Consider the following 16,930-nt stretch of genomic DNA (forward strand, 5'->3'; position numbering starts at 1 on the left):
GAGAATCACATCCACTACCTCAGTCCTTGGCAGGATGAAGCACTCTGGCCACAAAGCCCCCTCCAGAACCAGTGGAGACTGTTATCCACTTGAGAGACTGTGGCTTTGCACTCCCCAGGATAAAGCACCGGGCAAACCACCCGCTGGAAAGACTTGAGAGACTGTGGCTTTGCACTCCCCAGTATAAATCAGTGGGCAGACAACCCACTGGAAAGACTTGAGAGACTGTGGTTTTGCACTCCCCAGGATAAAGCAGTGGGCAAACCACCCACTGGAAAGGCTTGAGAGACTGTGGCTTTGTACTCCCCAGGATACAGCAATGAGCATGGAGACCCCTCGTGCAGCAGTGGCGTCATGCATTCAACCGGCTGAGGTGCTTCCCCTCCTCTTCCCCCTGAGGTGCCTGTTTAATTCCGATCTGATGCCCCTGCAGTGTTCTCTCCGTTTCGTGTCAGGTATCTTGTGTGGGCTTCGCCCATGCATTTTGGGACCACTGGTCCACGGACTATGATTGGAGCACCATCTGGACTTGTGTAGTTGGTATACATATTTGTATGTACTGATTTCTGAACTTGCACTATCTGATTTTTCTAGATTACAATCGTTACAATCATTTCCTTTCGTCCTTGCGTTCTTCCAGGGGGTGATGGGGTGTATATGTAATGTTGCTGCATGCATTTGTGTGTATGGTGTTGCGGGTGAGGGCTGGGTGGCGGTATTGCGTGTTGCGTGTGTGTGTGTCACTCTCTTTTCCCTCCCCCCCTCCCCTGTGTTGTAGGTGCAGTACTCACCGTGGTCGTCGAAGGCGTCTGTCCTGCTCCTGATACAGAAGGAGGAAGACCAGCATGGGCAGGACGTGTAACTCGGGCTCCATGGCATCCTGGTTCCTCGTTGGGTGTTGAGAGGTGAGTGGTTTACCTTCTGTGTACTGTTTCCGCCGTGCTTTTGATAGTGTTGGTTCCGCCCTTGAGAAGGTGGCGGATAGGTGTGTTGTAATACAGTGGGTGGTACTTTGTCCTCCACCTGTCTGTTGGCGGTGACCGCTGCGCTGGTTGTTTCTGCCGCCGTGGCGGTCGGAGTGTAAAAGTGGCTATCTATGTTGGCGGTTTCCGCCATGGTCGTGATTCCATTTTGTTTCCGCCGGCATGTTGCCGGTATTACCGCTGCTTTAACACCGACCGCCAGGGGTGTAATGAGGGCCTATATGTCCTACCTTGACCATACTCTGCCCTTGGGGCTACCTAGGGCCTATCTTAGGGGTGTCTCACATGTAAGAAAAGGGAAGGTTTAGGCCTGGCAAGTCGGTACACTTGCCAAGTTGAATTTACAGATAAAATTGCACACACAGACACTACAGTGGCAGGTCTGAGACATGATTACAGAGCTACTTGGGTGGGTGGCACAACCAGTGCTGCAGACCCACTAGTAGCATTTGATTTACAGGCCCTGGGCACCTCTAGTGCACTAGACTAGGGACTTACTAGTAAATCAAATATGTCAATCATGGATGAACCAATTACCTACACATTTTGTATAGTAGTGTAGGAGGGTGGCCTGGCTTATTGTGCGTACCTTGTGGTACGTACACCTTGTGCCAGGTTCAGTTAGCCCTTATTAGTAGATTAGAAGTGTTCTAGCAGCTTAGGCTGATAGAGGTGGCTATAGCAGAGCAGCTTAGGCTGAACTAGGAGACATACAAAGCTCCTACTATACCACTTCATCATATAGCCCTATATCACAAGAAAACACAATACTCAGAGTTACTAAAAATAAAGGTACTTTATTTTAGTGACAATATGCCAAAAGTATCCCAGAGGATATACTACCTTAGGAGGTAAATAATACACACAAAACATACATACAAACCAAAATCAGGTAAGTAAACAGTTAGAAAAGTAGTGCAAACACTGTAGAACACAATAGAATACAATAGGAGACAATATGCCTAGGGGCAGCACAAACCATATACTCCAAAAGTGGAATGTGAACCATGAATGGACCCCAGACCTAGTGTAGTGTGTAGAGGGTTGCTGGGAGTGTAAGAAAACACTAAGGGTGTCCAAGATACCACACCACAAGACCCTGAAAAGTAGGAGTAAAGTTACCCTACTACCCCAGAAAGACAGTAAAGTCAAGATAGGGGATTCTGCAAAGACAACAACTGACTACAAAGCACTGAAGACGGATTCCTGGACCTGAGGACCTGCAAAGGAAGGGGACCAAGTCCAAAAGTCACGCAAGTGTCCAGGGGGGCATGAGCCCACTAAAACCCGGATGAAGGTGTAAAAGGGCTGCCTCTGAGTTGAAGAAGCTGAAGATTCTGTAACAACGGAAGGCACCAAGAACTTCTCCTTTGGTCAGAAGATGTCCCACGGCGTGCTGGAGGATGCAGAGTTCTTTCAATGCAGAAAGACTGCAAACAAGCCTTGCTTGTTGAAGATTTTGGGTGCTGCCAGGGCCCAGAAAGGACCACGAGGTCGCCCCTTGGAGGAGGAGACAGAAGGGACACTCAGCAATACAGAGAGCCCATGCAGAAGCAGGCAGCACCTGCAGAAGCACCTGAACAGGTGTTCAGAAGATCTGAGCATGGCGGTCATCTCAGCACAACAATGGAGGGTCCCACGAAGTCGGAGTCCAACTCAGGGGGTTGGGCAATGCAGGACAGAGTGCTGGGGACCTGGGCTAGGCTGTGCACAAAGAAAGTCTTGCAAAAGTGCAAAGAAGCCCTAGCAGCTGCAGTTCACGCAGTATACAGGATTACTGTCTGGTGTGGGCAGGCAAGGACTTACCTCCACCAAATTTGGACAGAAGGGCCACTGGAACGTCGGGGACACTTGGATCCAGCTCCTGTGTTCCCAGGACCACGCTCGTTAAGATGAGAGGGGACCCAGAGGACCAGTGATGCAGAACTTTGGTGCCTGCGTTGGTAGGGGGAAGATTCTGTTGACCCACAGGAGATTTCTTCTTAGCTTCCAGTGCAGTGTGAAGGCAGACAACCCTCAGAGCATGCGCCACCAGGAAACAGTCGAGAAAGCCGGCAGGATGAGGCACTACAATGTTGCTGGTAGTCTTCTTGCTACTTTGTTGCGGTTTTGCAGGCGTCCTGGAGCAGTCAGCGGTCGATCCTTGGCAGAAGTCGAAGAGAGAAGTGCAGAAGAACTCTGGTGAGCTCTTGCATTCGTTATCTGGTGAGAACCCCACAGGAGAGACCCTAAATATCCCTCAGAGGAGGATTGGCTACAGAGAGGGGTAAGCACCTATCAGGAGGGGTCTCTGACATCACCTGCTGGCACTGGCCACTCAGAGGTCTCCATTGTGCCCTCACACCTCTGCATTCAAGATGGCAGAGGTCTGGGACACACTGGAGGAGCTCTGGGCACCTCCCCTTGGGGGGTGCTGGTCAGGGGAGTAGTCACTCCCCTATCCTTTGTCCAGTTTTGCGCCAGAGCAGGGCTGGGGGGATCCCTGAACCGGTGTAGATTGGCTTATGCAAGGAGGGCACCATCTATGCCCTTCAAAGTATTTCGAGAGGCCAGGAGAGGCTACTCCTCTCAGGCCCTTAACACCTATTTCCAAAGGGAGAGGGTGTAACACCCTCTCTCAGAGGAAATCCTTTGTTCTGCCTTCCTGGGACTGACCTGTCTGAGGGTTGGCAGCAGCGGTAGCTGCAGAGAAAACCCCAGAGAGTTAGTTTGGCAGTACCCAGGCTCTATGCTGGAGCCCCGGGAATGCATGGAATTGTCCCCCCAATACCACAATGGTATTGGGGGGACAATTCCATGATCCTAGACATGTTACATGGCCATGTTCGGAGTTACCATCGTCAAAATCGCAGCGACAAATATACAAAGTGGTGTAATCAATGCTTTGTTCCACTTTGTAACCCTTTGCACTACATTATGCCTGCACCAGGCATAATGTATGCAAAGGGAGCATTCCCTCCTTAGGGGGGCCAAAAAATGGCACAAAGAAATCTAAGACCTTTCTTTGAGTCATTTTTTTCAGCACTTTCAACACCGTTAAAAGGCGGCTTCCATTGATTTCAAGGTTTGCAGGACTAGCGTCAGAATTTTTTATGATAATCCTGCAAAAAGCCAAGCTAGCCTAAAAAATTCTGACACTAGTTCCCTAACCACCGCCATAGTGTGCCATATATTAAATACGGCGCACACATGGTTGTGTTAGGGTGCCACTAAAGGGCAAGAAATGTGGCACCACTTTTCTTAAATCAGGGCCTTTATTTTTTAAATAAACAACCTTGAAATGAAATGTCATGGCACAAACCATAAGTAGATGCACAGAGTACAACATGCAATTTTGTGGGGCGAGAGCATGCATTGTTAATGACTTTCCTCCTCACACAACAGTGATAGCATAGTTTTTTTTTTTTTATCATTACACTCTGCACAAATCTTGTGTTCTCTAAATATCTATCTATCTATATTATATTATATTATATTATATTATATTATATTATATTATATTATATTATATTATATTATATTATATTATATTATATTCTTCAACTTCATCATGAAATGTGCACGGCTTGTGAATTTTTTTTCTTCTGTATTTTGCACTTGTCATGGGTTGTGGGAAAATATTGAAAGAAATAAAATTAGTTTCAGGTGTAGGGCTGCAGACAGCACAGCAGAATGGAGCAGGGGCAGGTTTTCCATGTGTCAGTAAAGAATCAGAAGATCAAGGGCCTGAATGGGTAGAAGGGGGGAGACAAGATTAGTGGAGCTGAGGTTGTTGCCTGTCAATGCAGTTTTCTATTGTTAGCTGCAGCCTCTGCTAACGCCTGTACAACACTGGCTACTGGCGCTCTCTATCATTGTTTACAGCTTGTTCACTCTGCCCCCTGGCATGCTGTGCTTACGTTGTTGCACCCAAGCGAACAGAGGGCCGTGGAAAAGTGTGGAGCCTGCTGGTGAGCGGCCACTGACCCAGTAATTCATGGGGAGAACTAGTGGGCTGCAGTTACCAACCTTCGGTGACCTCCGCTCTTGTCTTAGGAGTATTGCAGGAGAAGGTAGAACTCAAGTGCTGATACAACAACTCAGATAAACAACCTTCTACATTTACCTTTACCATCAACGATTCTGGAAGCAGCAGCCCAAATTTAAATCCATCAACTGTACCATTCTACTTGGGACAGGACATTACAGACAATAAGAGAGAAAATGATATGGCCGATTCAAACCTTTTGACAAGTGCAGGTAATAATGCTGTTACACACTGTTATGAGATTGTTGACCTATTCCCTGATGTCGGCAAATCTAACCATTTGAATAGGTAACACCTCCATCCCTCTCCTATTGTGTCACCATCAAGATTAATAACAGCACAAGGTATAGACCGACAAGTTTGGAGACACCCTCAGCAACAATTGGGAATCCCTAGTCACAAAGGTGGAGTTTGTTTCTAATAATATTAGCTGACTGATGCTATACCATTCAGGTGAAGTGATAATATGGGCACAGATGTACTACCATGATGTCAGGCAGGGATGCAAAACACAAACCCATCAGTGTACTGCTCACCACCAAGCATCAATAGGATCAATAAATGAGTAGACCAACCATCTAAATAGCCTGAAGTAGCTATGGTGACAACAACACATTTGGCTAATATAACCTGCACATCTAGGTGGCTGCCCTCTCATCGAAGGTTAAATATTGGAAAACGGAGTCACAGTAAATGAAAAAGGCGATGATAGGGATATTGGCCAAAACATGGGTATGGCTTGCAATGGTAAAAAACAGCAAAGGCAGAGCAGGGCCCAAGATGGATTGGATTGAATAGGTCTTAACCACTGCTGGCCAAGTAAAGATGGGTTACTGTTGAAAGTCAGCAAATAAATAGATAGTGTTGACATCCTTGATATATACATTTCCCCGGATGGTCACCAGAGATTAAGAAATTCTGGAGGATTGCGTTAATTACATTACAGAAACAGGCTCAAATAGAGGTGACCAACTGAGCATACTTTGTGGTAATTTCAACAATTATCCCTCAGGTGAAGCTGTCAGTAAAGAGGTCCTGGAACAAGGTTGTGGTCAGTGAATCCCAGAACCCTGCATGAGCTATGCAAATTCAAATAAAAAGCGAGAAGTTTTTTTTTTTTTTTAATTTCATAAAGTTTGGGTTTTGGCTCTTGAATGGCTGCACTATCTTAAACTTTCCAGTCCAAAAAACATGTAATTCTGCTAAACGAACTCTTCTTATTGACTATTATCTGATAATTTAGGAACATGGAAAAATGTGGTAGAAATAGTAATTGTATAGAGGATGAAAACTGGTCATGTCCTTCTCATAAAAAGTCTAATGGCCTAATTACCAGTGTAGCTGCTATTTATCTCACCTGATAAATAACGATGCAACGGGTATGTTATTTATCAGGTGCTGTAAATAGCACCTATTTAAAGTTTGTGGAGAATAACATTCCCGCCAAATTCGATGTGATACAGTAAATACCATATACCTTTCCCCAGTTTAATTGCAGCAGGTTTAATCTGTTGAAATTTACTGAAGTTTGAATTATTTAAAGCATCTGATAATTATCATGCAGAAACAGGGGGTTACGAACAGCTCAAATTTAACTCAGAATCAGGCCCTAAGACTGGCTACTACGGGGCAGGTTGTTGTTCTAAAATTTAGCTGTATAAAATACCATGTAGGAATTGTCACAACAAACAACAGGAGAGCAATACATTGGAGATATCAAAACTAAATTGAAGGGATCTCTTTACTTGAGGCTAAACTAGATAAGTTTGGAAATACAATCTTAAAAACATTCATAGGAGTCAATGAAGAAATACTAGAATTGTTCCAACAATGTTGTCTGAAATAAGATTACTGTGGTTATCACCTATTAGAAAAAGAAAATTGAGGTTTGAAATATCCACCAATTGCACCTGGTATGTTGCAGAATGTTTAAGTATTAATCGTGTGGTTGATTTGGCCTTAATAATGTGCCTTCATGCTAGAAATGGGATCTCTAGTTGGCAGTGGTTTGTATCCTATCCAAGTAGAGAGCCTCACTCTATTCAGGGTAAAGGAATCACACACCTAAGATAACCCCTGCGCATTCCCTTGGTAGCTTGGCACGAGCAGTCAGGCTTATCTCAGAGGCAATGTGTAAAGTATTTGCACACATACACATACACACACACACACACTCACACACACACAGTAACAGAGTGAAAAACACCAAAAGAACTCCACACTGGTTTAGAAAAATAGTAAATATTTATCTGACCAAAACAACATAAATCCAACATAGACAAGCACAGATACAGATTTTCAAAGATTAAACTTCAGTATAGCGCTTAGAAATACAATAGCACCAGCTGGGGATATCTCAATGTTCATAACTGAGTCATTCCCAATAGTCCAACGCCACTTGCAAAGGAGTGTGGGTCAGTCACGGAGTATCATGGACCCCCAGGTACAGTACCTTTGAAAACTATGAAACAAAGACTTTTCATGGAGGTGGAGATGTGAGGTGTCGCTGGAGCCGGCATGGTGTCAGTTTCATACTACTACAGAGGAGGTAAAGCATTGGTCCCTTACTGCAAGGCAGGGGAGGTGAGGAGTTGGTCCCTTGTGTTTGCAGGGGAGGTGGGGCGGCATCGGTGGCAAGGAGTCAGTTCCTTACGATCCGGCAGGGTCAATGAAAGCAGCAGGTCAAGACATGCGGCAACAACTTCACGGTGTTGCGATCACACCAAATGGCCACAGGTAGCAGCACCAATTCCAAAGTCGATCTGGAGTCGATGTACTTGTTTTTTTCTTGATTTCATTTGAACTCACTTCCAAGGGCCCAGGAGCTGGAGTTGGCACCACTTGGCAAATTAGGACTGTCAGCAAGAAACCTCAGGTGCTGGCAGATTAAGTCCCTAACGTCCCTGAGACTTAACAACAGGAGGTAAGCTCAGTTCAAACCCTTGGGGAACCTTGGAAAGCAGGTTGTAGAAAGCAAAGTCCAGTCCTTTGACTCCCATGGCAGAAGTAGCAGCAGCAGGCCAGCACAGCAAAGCAACAGGCACAGTGGCAGCTCTTACACAAGCATCCAGCTCTTCTCCCTGGGAGAATGTCCTCAGTTCAGTCCTGGCCACTGGTTCTGGAGGGGGCAACCTGCCCTGTGCTTGATCCTGGGGAGTGATGGGCTACAGTCTCCCTAGTAGGTGTCATGCTGGCTCGTTCTGGATGGGGCAACCTGCCCTGTGCTTGATCCTGGGGAGTGATGGGCCACAGTCTCTTGAGTGGGTGTCTTGCCCACTGGTTTTGGAGGGGGCAACCTGCCCTGTGCTTAATCCTGGGGAGCGATGAGCCACTGTCTGGAGTGGGCAGACCGCACAGCAGCCCATGGAGGCAGGATTACATTGCGTCCTCTGGCGATGACAGCTGCACTGTGCTGGTACTGCTGGTGGGGGGAGGCTCCTGCACATCCCCTGCACCCTCGGACAGATGCACTGTGGTGGTGCTGCTTGTGGGGGGAGGCTCCTGCACATCGCCTGCACCCTCGGACGGATGCACAACCATGGTTGTTGGTAGGGGCTCCGTCACAGCTGCTGGCTCAGGCTCCTTGCTCTTCCTGCCTGCTGGTGCAGGCTCATTGGGCTTCCTGCCTGCTAGTGTAGGCTTCTTGCCCTTCCTGCCTGCTGGTGCAGGCTCCTTGGCCTTTCGGTGGCAGGTGCAGGCTCCTTGCCCTTCCTGCCTGCTGGGGCAGGCTCCTTCCACTTTACGCTGGCTGGTGCATGCTCCTTCCTCTTCAGTACATGTGACTTGGATCCCTTTCCACCACAAGTGGGTGCGGTTAGGACTGGGCCCGTGGACTGTGTGGCTGAGGTGCTTGGCTACATTTGTGATGCCCTTGCCATACGTGCAGGAAGGGGGGAGGGTTAGATAAGAGGTCAATGGTGGATAGGAACAGTTTATTAGGGACATTTGGGCGGGAAGAGGGAGAATGAATAGGAGTGGAGGATGAGGGAGTGGTTGTTGGAGGTGTCTGTCTGCTGGATTTGGGTGCATGTGCATGGGCGTATGCTGTTGTGAGGTGGATGGTTGTTGGGTGTCTGAGTGCTTGCGTTTGTGTACTTTAGGAGGGGGGACAGACACAGTGGTAGAGGACACAGGGTACGTGTGCATGGATGTTGTGGAGGTGTCTGCAAGTGAGGTGTGTGTTCTGCTTGGTGTGGTGACGATGCTCGTAGTGGATGATGATGTAGTGCATGCAGGTGTGAGTGTGGATGTGGTTGGGAGGAAGGTGTGGAGGGGCAGGAGGGGGAGACAGTGAAAATAGGGGATGTTGTGTCTGCAAGTATATGGTGTTGAGTGAGTGCCTGTGTGATGAAGTGTGGCATCACTCTTGGGTGTTGTCTTGTGTGCATGCTCGTTTGTATGTGTGCCTAGGATGGGTTGGGGTTGAGGAGAATGGGACTGAGAAGTGGAAGTTAGAGGGGACAGTAGAAACAGGGACAATGGCTGCCATCAGAGAGGAGGTCAGAGCCTGAATCGATCTCTGTTGGGCTGCCCATCCAGTGTGAATGCCCTCCAGTAATTCACTAGATTGTTGCATCTGGGCTGCCAGCCCCTGGATGGCATTCACAATGGTTGACTGCCCTACAGAGATGGCTCTCAGGAGGTCAATAGCCTCCTCACTCAGGGCAGCAGGGCTCACTGGGACAGGGCCTGAGGTGCCTGGGGCAAAGTTGATGCCCACTCTCCTGGGTGAGCGGGCACGGGCAACTCAATGAGGGGCTGCTGGGAGGGCCGCACTAGCATGGGGGTGGCGGCTGTACCTGTAGCTGGGGTGGTCACAGAAGTGTCCGCCACCACCAGGGAGCTTCCATCGGAGGAGGTATCTGTGCCTGAAGTGTCCCCTCCAGTTTCTGCCATGGTGCTTCCCTCTTATTCTGTCCCACTGGTGTCCTCATCGTGGGTAGACTCTGCCTCCTGGGTCCTGTGGGATGCTGCTGCCTCCGTCGCCGGTGCCTCTGCACCTCTGCCATATGATGCTAATGCACATAAGGACAGAATGACAAAACAAGAAAGGGGGGGAAGAGACAAAGAATACACTGGGTCAGTGGCTGGACCAACACCACTGTTGGTGTACACAGCACACTTACAAACAGGGAACAGCCCTACGCACTATGCATTGCATTACCAGAGAAATTGCTAGCCTCCAAGGCATGGGGAGGGGCACACACCGCCAAATGCAGCACACCTGGGACCCACGCAGCCCTGTCCAGTAGCGGATGCCTACGAGCTAGGTATCAGGATTATCCCTTCAGAACCCTAGCCACCAGAGGACCTATGCTGCAATGCCAGGCCTGGCCTAGGGGCACCCACTGACATACATCAACCACCCAGATACCACCCTACCATGCGTATGTTGTAATGATGGGCACTGTACTCACCCCTTTGTGGCTGCTGTGATGCCACCAAGCGCCCATCCAGCTGTGGAGAGTCCATCGCCAGGATGCGGGCCATCGGGGGGTCAGGGTTCGAAGGGCAACCCTTCCTCGTTGGGAGGCCATCCCCAGCTGGGCCTCTGCCGTCCTCCATGCCCAGTGTCTCAGGTCCTCTGACTGTGTGCGACAGTGGGTGCTCTGCCTGCCATAGACCCCCGGGTCCGTACGTCCTTGGCGATGGCACGCCATATACCCTTCTTTTGATGGGTGCTCACCTGCAGAGGCAATACACACAGGAAAATGCTATTAGTCAAACAGTCCTGTCTGTTACATATATGGCCCACCACACACGTTCCCATCACCATTGCCACACACATAGCGCAGCACGCAACGTGTACACCGCCAAGATGACATCCACCCATCCCCCTTACTCAAGCTCTTCACACACACAACTCCATGCATTCATGCCACATGCATCTTGCCCACCTGTTGGTCTGGAGGCCCATACAGCAGTCTGTACTGGGTAGGACCTCATCCCCCAGCCTCTCCAACTCCTCTGACGTGAAGGCTGGTGCCCTTTCCTCAGTCACACGGCCCATGGTAGGTTCCAGGCACAGGTCACAGCAGCACATGCAGTGCAGGTCCTCTCCTATAGAAGGTCAGGTAGCAAGTGAGGAATATGCTAGAAAATGGCAGTCACGTCCGCAGCGGTGCATACCGTCACCGCCGGCATAGATCACCATTGGCACTGTACCCCGTAGGGCTCAATGTTAACCAATGAGGACTTGCACAGCAGTTCCCGACCGCCTCCCACAGCGGCGCACAACCTCAGCGGAATTACCTCACTTCCACCAGTCCCTCCACACAGGACAGGCGGATGCCATTTCGGGGGGGAGCAGGCCCTCGATTAATGCTGCGTCACAAGAGATATTGGCACATACTGGACAAATCACATTGACCCATTACATGTTTACAGGATGCAAACTACTGTTGTAGCTTCATTGTTCAGTTTGTGACCTGCTCCTTAATCTTTTGCCCCTTAGATTCCTACACCTGAGGATGAATAGGAGATGGAGAAATACCCCTGTGTACAGACCCCTGGTGGACTTGGCAACACTGGAGGACAGGCACATATCTCAATAGAGTTGACAGGGCCACAATCACAGTGCTGTGTGCCCAGTTGGAACCTGAACTCCTGTGCGAGTGCTATCAGTACTCCATTTCCTGGCAACTGGTTCTTTCCAAGTGACAGTGGGCTTGGCAGCAGGAATGTCACAGCCAGCGTTCTCAAACGTGCTGACAAGAGTGTTGTCTGCCCTGATAAAACACATGTGCAGCTACATTGTTTTCCCCCAGGTTAAGTATTTGGCCACAGTGAAGGCCAAGTGTTATGCAATGGGACATATCCCCAACATAACAGGGGCAATTGATGGAACGCATATTGCATTTGTCTCCCCCCCGGCAGAATGAACAGGTGCAAGAGTTTCCACTCCATGAATGTTCAGATGGTGTGCTTTGTGGACCAGTACATCTCCCATGTCAATGCTAAGTATCCTGGGTCGGTGCATGATGCCTTTGTCCTGAGGAATAGCAGCATCCCGAATGTGATGGGCCAACTACAGAAAAGCAAAAACAACAGATGACGGACGGAATGCAGAACAAATCAAACATTCACCCCCAGTCACAGATCTGGTTTTAATCCATCAGGTTTTTTGCTTGCCATGCCATTCCAGTTTGGACCCAGTCATATGCAAATCAGTCTTGACCCTGTTACCCATCGGAACAGTCTAGCCCAAACTGCCAGGCCAAGACCTCCCTGGACCAGAAAAAAAGTATCCTGGGACTGGTTTCAGGGTATCACCTTTCATCAGCCAGGCTAGCTTGAATCTGGTGGCACAGCAAGCATGGGACCCACGAAGGGCATACCCTTCCCACTTAGGGCAAGAAAAGCAAAAACAACAGATGATGGACGGAATGTAAAACAAATCAAACATTCACCCTCAGTCTCAGATCTGGGTTTAATCCATCAGTTTTTTTTTCTTGCCATGCCATTCCAGTTTCATTCCAGGGAACAGGGTCAAGACTGATTTGCATATGGTTGGGTCCAAACTGGGGTGGCATGGTGAGCAAAAGAACAATGGATTAAACCCAGATCTGTGACTGGGGGTGAGTGTTTGAAAAGTTTTAACACTTTTGTGTTGCTAAAGGGACCAACTACAGAGGCACAGGGTGTGGTGAATAGGTGAGCCCTGGTTCCCACCCAGTATATGTTGTTTATGAGTATGGTTTTGGCCATATAGGATAGTGTGTGGCTACATGTTGTCCCTCAATATTTGCAGGTGACTCTGATTACCCAAACCTATCATGGCTGCTGACCCCTGTGAGGAATGCCAGGATAAGGGCAGAAGAACGTTATAATGAGGCACAAGGGCGAACCAGAAGGATCATTGAAAGGATATTTGGCCTCCTGAAGGCCAGGTTACAGTGCCTCCATCTAACAGGTGGTTCCTTGGGCTACTCACCCAAGACGGTATGCCAGATAGTAGTGGCATGCTGCATGTTGCATAACCTGGCACTCAGATGGCATGTCCCATTCCTGCAGGAGGAGGAGGCTGGAGATGCCCGTTTGCCAGCAGTGGACCCTGTGAACAGTGAGGATGAGGAGGCAGAGGATGAGGATGAGGACAACAGAACATATGTGATCCGACAATACTTCCAATGACACACAGGTAGGACAGTGTTACTTTACATTTCAATGGCTTTGGTTGTAATTTGTGTAGCAATGGCAAACTGATATTTCCCACTTCTATGCCCACTTACTGTTCCCTCTGGCAATTCATTTTGCAGATGTTGGTGACCTGACATATAGCCCTGGTGTAATCTCTACATCCATCTACAGGTCATTAAGCTCTGTTCATTCTCCGTACAGTTAATTTGCAATCTTTGTACCTGTTTCAGTGAATACATATTCGATATCCATGATATACTTCAAATGTTTATTTTTTTCAAAGGGTGTTCATTGAAGTGCTAATATATAGAGGGACAAGTGCAATAGGATGGGGTGAGGATGGAGGAAAGTCCAGGGTATTTTACCAGTCTGTTTGGAGCACAGGTGGATTGTCCAAGGGGACATAGGAAGGGGAGCAATGGCAGTTCAAGGTGGACAGGGTGACTGAGTGGGACACAAGGGTGACAATCAGGAGAGTCTCATTTCCTGGCGGGGCTCTTGGAAAGTGTCTCTGGCTTCTGTCTGGGTCACAGGGAATGTTTGCGGGGTGGTTCACCTTCTGCGGGAGTAGGGGTGCCGGTGGCCTGTGAGTCCTGTGGAGGGGCCTCCTGGGCACTATCGGCAGCAAAGGTAGAAGGCTGTACAGATGTCTGGCTAGTGGCAGGGGCCCGCTGGTGTGAGACTGCTCTCTCATAATGTTGGCGATTTCTGCCAGCGCCCCTGCTATGGAGATCAGGGTGGTGTTGATGGCCTGCAAGTCCTCCCTGATCCCCTGGTGCTGTCCCTCCCACAGCCGCCTATTTTCCTGCACGTTGTCTAGGATCTGGCCCATTGTGTCCTGGGAATGTTGGTATTCTTCCAGGATCTCAGAGAGTGCTTCCTGGAGAGTTGGTTCCCTGGTCCTGTCCTACCCCTGGTGCACAGCAATCCTCCCAGTGTCCCTGGTGGCCTGTGCCTCTGTCCCCTGAACCGTGTGCCCACTGTCACTGATCCCAGGTCCCTGATTGTCTTGGGTGTGAGATGTGCCCTGGGGTCCCTGTGGACACACTGCTGATTGACATGTCCTGGGGATAGAGGCATGGGTACGCTCGGTGGGCGCTGTGGTTGTGTTTCCTGATGGGGAGACTCTGTGGTGGTGGGTGAGTGGCTTGGGGAACCGGCTGTCCAGTGGTCCCTGATGGGCCAGGTAGGTCATCCAGATCCTGAAGACCAGAGTTGCTGTCATCACTGTGGGCCTCTTAAGTTGGGGGACTGGATAGTGCTGGCACCTCCTCACCACTGACATTGGCTGTGTTACCTGTGGGGATGTAAATGATGTGTTATGGTTTCTGTGTCTGACATATTGTACATCCATGGCTTCCCCTCCATGGTTGGATTTGCCCTGCCAGGTTTCATTTGTGTATGTTAGTGTATGGTGGGATAGTTAATTCCCTATGGTGTGCATGCTTTAGTGATGAGTGTCCATGCAGTGCTGTGAGGGGTGTCCATGAATTGGTACAGCATGCAGGGCTTGGCAGTGGGATGAGTGGGTTGTGATGGTGGGGTGTGTGGGATGTTGTAGAGTGATGGGAGTGATGGGAGCGAGGGTGAGGGTGAGGGTATGTGATGGCATGCAGGTAGGGGGTGATAACAGTGAGAGTTGACTTACCAGAGTCCAGTCCTCCTCCGAATCCAGCCAGGCTCCCAGGATGTAGTATTGCCAAGACTTGCTCCTCCCATACTGTGAGTTGTGGGGGAGGAGGTGGGGTCCACCGCCAGTCCTCTGGATAGTGAGCTGGTGTCTTGCTGCTATGGAACGTACCTTCCCCGTAGATAATTCCACCTCTTCCCGATGTCATCACTAGTCCTGTGGTGCAGTCCCACGGCATTGACCCTGTTCACTATTCTCCGCCGTAGCTCCATCTTCCTGGCTATTGATACCTGCGTCATCTGTGCTCCAAATAGCTGTTGTTCTACCCTGACGATTTCCTCCACCATGACCCTTAGCTCCTCCTCCATGAAACGGGGGTGTATTTGTGATGCCATTGGTGTTGTGTGATGTATGTTTGTGAGGGTGTGTTGGGTAATGTGTTGGGGTGTGTGATGTGGAGTGCATGAGTGGTGTATAGGTGTGAATATTGTGTGGCTCTAGTTGTGTCAGTGGTCTTGGTGTCTCTCTGCTGGCAATGGTTTGTATTTGTAAAGGGTTGTGGATAATGTGGGTGTGTGTTTTATAGTGGTGTGGGTGTGTGGGTGTGGTGTGTATGGGTATCAGGTGTGTGTTGTTTGAATTGTCCAATGTGGTGTTGTTTTGTTTGTGTGTGTTCATTTTGAGCGCAGCGGCATGTACTGCCAATCCTTTACCGCGGTTGAATGTCTGCCGTGGTGATTCGTGGGTCATAATGTGGTAGGCGTGGTTCTGTTGGCGTAACGGGGTGGGTTTTGATATCGCCACTTTATCACTGACCTTTGGGCTGGCGGATTTGTGTGTGTGGCTGAATTCTGTCGGGTTGGTGTGTGTCATAATATGGTGAACAGATATCCGCTGCGGCGGCGGTAAGTTGGCGGCCGTCAGCGTGGTGGTATGTGGGATTTACCACCAATGTCATAATGAAGGCCTCAATCTTTAGGGTAATAAGGAAACCTCACACTAATAATACTGTCAGGACCCATTACCGGCCTTCTGGGGAATGTGGCGATCCCTTCCTGATCAAAAAGAAAGGAAGACAGGGATATGTACTAAGCCCCACTTCTCTAGGAATAAGCATCCCTATGCTATGGTGGACTATTATTGGAAAGTGGACTCAATGTGCCTCTAATGGCCGGCCACAAGGTTCCAATTTATTTGCAGTTCTCCTATCCAGAAGCGAAAATGCAATGCACAAACTGTCAGCTAGATTTTTAAATGATTGCAACAAAAAGGATTTCAACATCCATCCATCCATTGTGTTTGGAGAGCAAATTGAGGGGGGTAGAACATTTTGATTATTTGGGTATATGTTTTACCAGACAATTTAGATGGAAAGAGCAGATCACAAAGCCCAGTATTTCTTTATTACAAACTTCGAGACCTGTGCTTAAATTCAAACAAAAGGTGGGTTCCGAGTCCATAAGCACAACCCTCCGAAATTATAAATAGAACGTAGTGGCTGCTACAAGGTATGGAGCCGAGTTACGGAAGTATGGCAAGCTAAATGAGTTGCAAGTAACAGAAAACAACTTTTTAACAGCCCCTGCTAAGTTTGTGCCCAGGAACTCTATTAGTGGCTTTATACTTTGATCTAGGGATAACCGCAATTTTGGACATTGCTGCATTGAAACCAATACTGTACTGAATATGTCTATACGGAAATCACAGTGCAGCTGTATACCTGAAATCAGTTTTAGAGATGGAAGTAGCGTGGGTGGGAGTATATATCACACGTCATTTAACCATTCTTCATCTATACAAGCTTTGTAATGTCCCAAGCCTGGTCGCCCTAGACACATGTGAAATTGTGAAAAAACTATACCAATTCCTAAAGTTGGATTAAAAGTTTCCCAATCTAAGACCAGGCAGCTTGTTGGCAGAATATTTTGCGCACAGGATGAAATTGGGGTTCAGAAAATATTTTGATCTTATTCAGCTAGAAATGAAATGAACCATATACATCAAGTCCGGGGCAAGGGCCTTCCCCATTAGAGAATATCTAGTGAGGTGTGCCAGACTCGTAAAGCAAAGTGAATATTGTGAGATGCACGCTCCGTGGGAAAGATTATTTTAAGTCCTTTGCTATTTTCAATGAAGTTTAAAAGAGCTCTA

The sequence above is a fragment of the Pleurodeles waltl genome, chromosome 8 (genome assembly GCF_031143425.1).
Source record: "Pleurodeles waltl isolate 20211129_DDA chromosome 8, aPleWal1.hap1.20221129, whole genome shotgun sequence".
Lineage (NCBI taxonomy): Eukaryota > Metazoa > Chordata > Amphibia > Caudata > Salamandridae > Pleurodeles > Pleurodeles waltl.